Source organism: Mirounga angustirostris, unplaced genomic scaffold (genome assembly GCF_029215605.1).
Source record: "Mirounga angustirostris isolate CCGP_5_RB_7025 unplaced genomic scaffold, mMirAng1.0.hap1 SCAF_2, whole genome shotgun sequence".
NCBI lineage: Eukaryota > Metazoa > Chordata > Mammalia > Carnivora > Phocidae > Mirounga > Mirounga angustirostris.
The window spans coordinates 112917600-112923599 of record NW_026991710.1 but is presented as its reverse complement, the minus strand read 5'-3'; the positions used below and the strand labels follow the sequence as shown (position 1 = coordinate 112923599).

At 33.2% G+C, this 6000-nt stretch overlaps 1 pseudogene; it reads right to left on the bottom strand.

The window, feature by feature from the left end:
- Positions 1 to 5147: 5147 nt before the first annotated feature.
- Positions 5148 to 6000, bottom strand: part of LOC123848849 (SNW domain-containing protein 1-like) — a 43936-nt pseudogene continuing 43083 nt past the window's right edge.

Here is a 6000-nt window from a genome sequence, read left to right as displayed (position 1 = left end):
GGCTTCCCGCAGAGCAGGGAGCCTGATGCGGGGCTCGATCCCAGGACCCTGAGACCATGACCTGAGCCGAAGGCAGACGCTTAAGACTGAGCCACCCAGGTTCCCCCAAAATGGGCTTTTTAATTGTTGCATGGGGACCACAGCGATTTAAGCCCCTACCCACCACCCCGTTATGGTTTTGGATTTTCCACCCAGAAGGTATCAGTTTTAGAAAGTGATGTGGGGCGCCTGGGTGGCTCAGTCGGTTAAGCGTCTGCCTTCAGCTCAGGTCATGATCCCAGGGTCCTGGGATCGAGTTCCGCATCAGGTTCCCTGCTCTCTGGGGAGGAGGCTGCTTCTCCCTCTCCTCCCCACTTGTGCTCTCTCTCTCACTATCTCTGTCTCTCTCTCTCAAATAAATAAAATCTAAAAAAAAAAAAAAAAAAAAGAAAGAAAGAAAAGAAAGGGATGCAATAAATTAGGAAAAATTTTTTTTTTCTCTGCATACCTGAATTTTAGCAGAAGTTTCTTTTTTCTTTTCAAAATCCATTAGTAGTTTAAGAATTAAATAGAAATATCATAAATCTTTTGTACACAAACTTCATTGTCCCTATCGATTTCATTAAACAATAAGCATAAAATAATTTTCTTATACTCAAAATCTTTCATTGTTTTCAGTGTACCTGGTCCAAAATTGAATCTGATACAAATACCAGAATCATTTCAAAGCAGTTTTTTGTTTTGTGTCACATCGATAGGATGCAATTATTTTGTGTGTGGCTATGTGCACAGAGAGTTCTGCTCTCCATCTGGCTACCACACCCTTTTTCTGAATCTCTTTGAGGAAAATTGAAAGAATTGTCTATATTAGTTGTTTCCATTCTCTTCTCCAATATGCTTTTGAACTGATTAAAATTTTCATTTGATCCACACCAGTCCACAAATTGATTTTTAGGTCACCAGATGATAAACCCAATAGTCAATCACAGTTTCAAGTAAATCATATGCTCTTATTTTCTTCCTACTTCAATAGATGTTTCTTCTTATTCTCATCACTGCATTCCTCATATCCTTGACCTCTAAAGTTTACTTATTTCAAGCTTTTCAGCATTTTTGCCTCTCCAAATAAAATGTAAACTCCATGAGGACAGAGTTTTGTTTGTCTTGTTCATTCCTTCACCTTCAGAATTTAGAACAATTTGTAACACCTGGTGCATGCTCAAAAAATATTTTTGATTTAATGAATTAATGAAATTTTGTAAATGACTTGACTTCAAGACAATGTTATACTGAAAAGAAGTTACATGTGATGGCATGTTATCCCATGCTTACTTCTGTATTCATCAACTATTGTTTTCATTTATCTTTTTAACTAGCTTATCATGTCTGTTTTGTGTTAGCAGAAAGGATTTTTCCAGAGATTAGGGATGGAATATATTATAAAGTGAAATTGTGTAATGTAGCCTTGAATTTTCTTATATTGCATTACTAATCACTGGTATAAACTAAGTACCTACTAAATAGCTGTGTAGACTACTTCCAGGATAACATTCACAAACAAGTACTTTATGGAATATAGGTAGGAGATCAAAACAAACATAGGAACCAACAACCATATTTTCTCAGCATGTCATTTTGCTTCATTTCAGTCATACAGGGACAATTTCTTCTACACAATTGATTTCTAAGTAGCTTTCAAAAGCAAAACAAAGTTAATCAAAACCATCTTCTTAACACTAAAGTTTCCTTAAAAAATAAATTAGATATTGATATATGTGTAAACATTTGTAGAGTTTATTTTCTTGACAGAGTATGATATAAATTACACTGTTTCATCTGATTGATTTAGTTTCACATTCTAGAGAAGTCATGATGTCTGTATTTTCTGATCATTTTTGAAGTTTAAACTAAATCTAATTTGTTTTATGATTTTGGTAAAACAAGATGAAAATGTCTTGCATATTTGTCTAAATTATATTTTATATTTGACCTGAATATTTTTGTTACTTCACTTAAATTGTTCATTTTATCAAACGTTGGTCTTTTCGTAGAGCTAAAAAAATTAATAAACAAAATATATATTTCAAAATAAATATTTTCTTTTTTCTATTGGAAGTTCACAGCTCTTCATTTTCTTCTATATACCGTATGATAAGTAAACACACTTTGAGAGTATACAGATTAAAAATGTATTAGATATAATGGGGCTCCTGGGTGGCTAAGATGGTTGGGCATCTGCTTTCGGGTCAGGTCATGATCTCCAGGTCCTGGGATCAAGCCCCATGTTGGGCTCCCAGCTCAGCGGGAAGTCTGTTTCTCCTTCTCTCCTGCCTTTCCCTCTACTTGTGCTCTCTCTGTCTCTCTCTCTCTCAAATGAATACAAAAACTCTTTTAAAAAAATGTGTTAAACTGATAAGAACAGATACTACACTTGATCGTAGTTGTATGGATTTGCTTCACATATCTGAAAATATATGGACCCTTGAGTTTGCAAAACTCAATGAAATAATTAATGAAAATGAAAATAACATCTGAAAAATTTACACTTACTGAAACTTAGAAATCAAGGAACTCCAAAAAATAATTTTTATTTTTACATTATAACTGCAATTAAGTTTATTTAGGGGTATATTCCTGCAAAGTCCTCCTCTAAATTGGAGGCAGTATATCATTTCAAAATTTGTTACCTGTAGTTACTTCTAGAGTTCCACAGAGCAAAGATCAGCTTGACATAAGGTTATAGTTGACTAAGCATAACAATGAGCTTGAGTATAAGTGAAATGCCCTTATGGTGACAAGCTAGAATGACCCACCTTTTCTGACATTTACTGCCTTCTATGGTTTTGCAAGCCTTTCTTCTCTGCTGGGTTTCTTTGCAGCAGATACAGAGTAAAATTTCCCAAGTGATTATTTCTTTTTTGAACTGATACTACAAAGGAGCAACTCTCATTTTTTTTTTTTTAAGTGCCATGGGTTTTTAACACACAGGCGATGGTGAAAACATAAATGTCTCAGCAGAAGTCATCTTCTCGTGCCCTTTATTGATATATATTGGCATCACAGGAAATGTAAATAATAGAAGGGCAGTAAAGACTTAGACATTCTCAGAGCAAAAATGCACCCTGCTAGCTACTTGTTTTCTATGTTATTGAAGAATAAGACTAAGTGGACAGAAGGCATGTGGAGATCCAGGCACTCTCAGAATTTAATGTAGAGTAAAACAGAATAGTAAGACAAGATGATAAAGTGTCAACTGATATATGCTAGAACTTGCCATTTACTTCTTAAAAATTATCAAAAAGATCTGCTATTTATCTTAATGAGAGATAACCAAGCAGAATTTCTTCCTAAACCGTAAAGCCATTGTATACATATTAATGTAGATATCTATCCAAATATTTGTAATACCAATTGGAAATTATCTGTAAAGAAATAAATTTTTAAATTTGGTATGAGATATAAAATTACAAGATATATTGTGTTCAAATAGGCTATTGTAGTGTATTGTTTTTCACATTTCTCTATATTTAGAAATTTAAGGAAATTATAAAATATTTAAAAAGAGTTGAAACATTTGGGCCAGAAAGACAACAGTTTCTTCTCTTATTCTCTCTTACTGTTAATCTCACTACTCAGGGACCATAATTTAATCATCTAATTATATATCTGTTCTTAATACTTTAGGTTGTCATTTCATCTAAATAATGTGCAAATTCCATTATTTTTTGATATATCAGAACTAGAGACTGTTGATTTTGCTTTTATATCATCTCTTATGAAATCACTATTTTTGAAATGATCAGTTCTAGAATGTGAGACCATCTACTGAAAGATGCATTATTTATGCTATTAATCATAAAAATATTCTTTCTTTTCTCATTTTTTGGGGAATAAAAATGAAAGTATGGTTGCCCTTCCACCTCTCTTTTCCATTATATTTTTCTACTTCTATCAGTTAAAAAAGAGAAAGAGAGAAAGAGAGAGAGAGAGAGAAGGAGATAAGAGCTGGGGAGAGCAGGAGGGAAGGAGTAACTTATATTGTTAATGGGGACCTATTTATAACTGTCAATGACAATAATTGGGTATTTTATCATTTCTCTTTCAAGTTACAAAGGTTTGGGCGCCTGGGTGGCTCCGTTGGTTAAGCGACTGCCTTCGGCTCAGGTCATGATCCTGGAGTCCCGGGATCGAGTCCCGCATCGGGCTCCCTGCTCAGCAGGGAGTCTGCTTCTCCCTCTGACCCTCCCCCCTCTCATGCTCTCTCTGTCTCATTCTTTCTTTCTCAAATAAATTAAAAAAAAAATATTTAAAGTTACAAAGGTTTAAAATCAACAAACAGCATAAAATAATTGTGAAAGTGCAAATATAATTTAATGCTGTACTGAGTAGTTTTTTATGACAATATTTCATTTTTTTTTTAATTTTATTTTATTATGTTATGTTAATCACCATACAATACATCATTAGTTTTTGATGTGGTGATCCACAACTCATTGTTTTCCTATAACACCCAGTGCTCCATGTAGTATGTGCCCTTCTTAATACCCATCACCAGGCTAACTCATCTCCCCACCCCTCTTCCCCTCTAAAACCCTCAGTTTGTTTCTCAGAGTCCATAGTCTCTCATGGTTCATCTCCCCCTCCGATTTCCCCCCTTTCATTAGTCCATTCTTTCTCCTAATGTCCTCCATGTTATTCCTTATGTTCCACAAATAAGTGAAACCATATAATTGACTTTCTCTGCTTGATGTATTTCACTCAGCAAGTGAAATAAGTCAAGCAGAGAAAGATAATATTTCATTCTTAAAGGGTCCAATTTAACTGCTAATCCTATCAAAGAAGAATTTTCTAACATCTACTTGAAATTACCTTTTCTTATACTCGTCTAATCTCTCAAATCCATGCTATAATTTAATTTGCTTATATATGAACAACTTTCTTTACAAGCTTTCCTTTTCCTTCTTTTGAGTTTCTAAATAATTTTCTTTTTCACTCATCCTGTACCTTTGCAACTCACACTTATATCTTTATCATATTCACATTTTTATTTTTCCCTGAAGTATTTTTCCTCATGTCAGTGTTGTTCTGTCCCAAAGTGCACTTTTTACTCTGCAGGCTCTTATTAAAACTGTTTATCTGGCAGTTCTCCATGTTGCAATTCTGAAGCTTCACTTCGTGGTTCTGCTCGTTCCTGGATCCATGTCTTTCTCCTTTTGGACATTACCTTTCAATCGAATGTTCTGAATTCTAACATCACACCTTAAGAAAAAAAAATGCTTTGGAGATTATATTTCCAATGTTTTGCAAATCTGAACTATCTTTGGTCTGTAGTCACACTAGACTGGTAATTTGCCTAGATAGAAAATGCAAAGCTGAAATCTATCTTTTTAAGTTTTGAAAGGAATGAGCTACTCTTTTTTAAGCTTCCAAATGTCTCATGACAATTTGATCTTTATTTCTTTGTAAGTGACCAGATTTTTCTCTGAAAGACTTAAATTTCTTCTGTTTATTCTTAATTTTCAATTTTCACAGTGTTTTGAGTTTTTTGTTTTGTTTTGTTTTCAATTTCCCCACTAATCCTGACCAATATTTGTCAAGGATGCCAACATTAAGACTTGTGTCCATTTAAACATAAGTTATTTTAATATACAACATATTTGATAAATTCTTCCTTTATATTTTCCTTGTTCAGTGTTTCTGGACTCCTTAATATTTCATTGTTAATTTTCCTATATCATTTCTCTATGCATTTATCTTTTATCTGATATTCTTTCCCTTTTATTTTTATTTTGGTAATCATTAATTTTTGTATTCTAATTTTTCTATTGATTTTTTCTCATTGTTGGCAATAATATTGTTTTCTTAATTTTTCTTCTCTAATTGGTCTATTTTAGATTTGTTTTCTTACTCTTCAAATTCAAATTTTACTCAAAACTTTTGGGAACTATAATTGGAACCTATATTTTGATTTGTTTGTTCATGTTAATTTTTAATGTGTTCTCAATACCACAATTATCACAA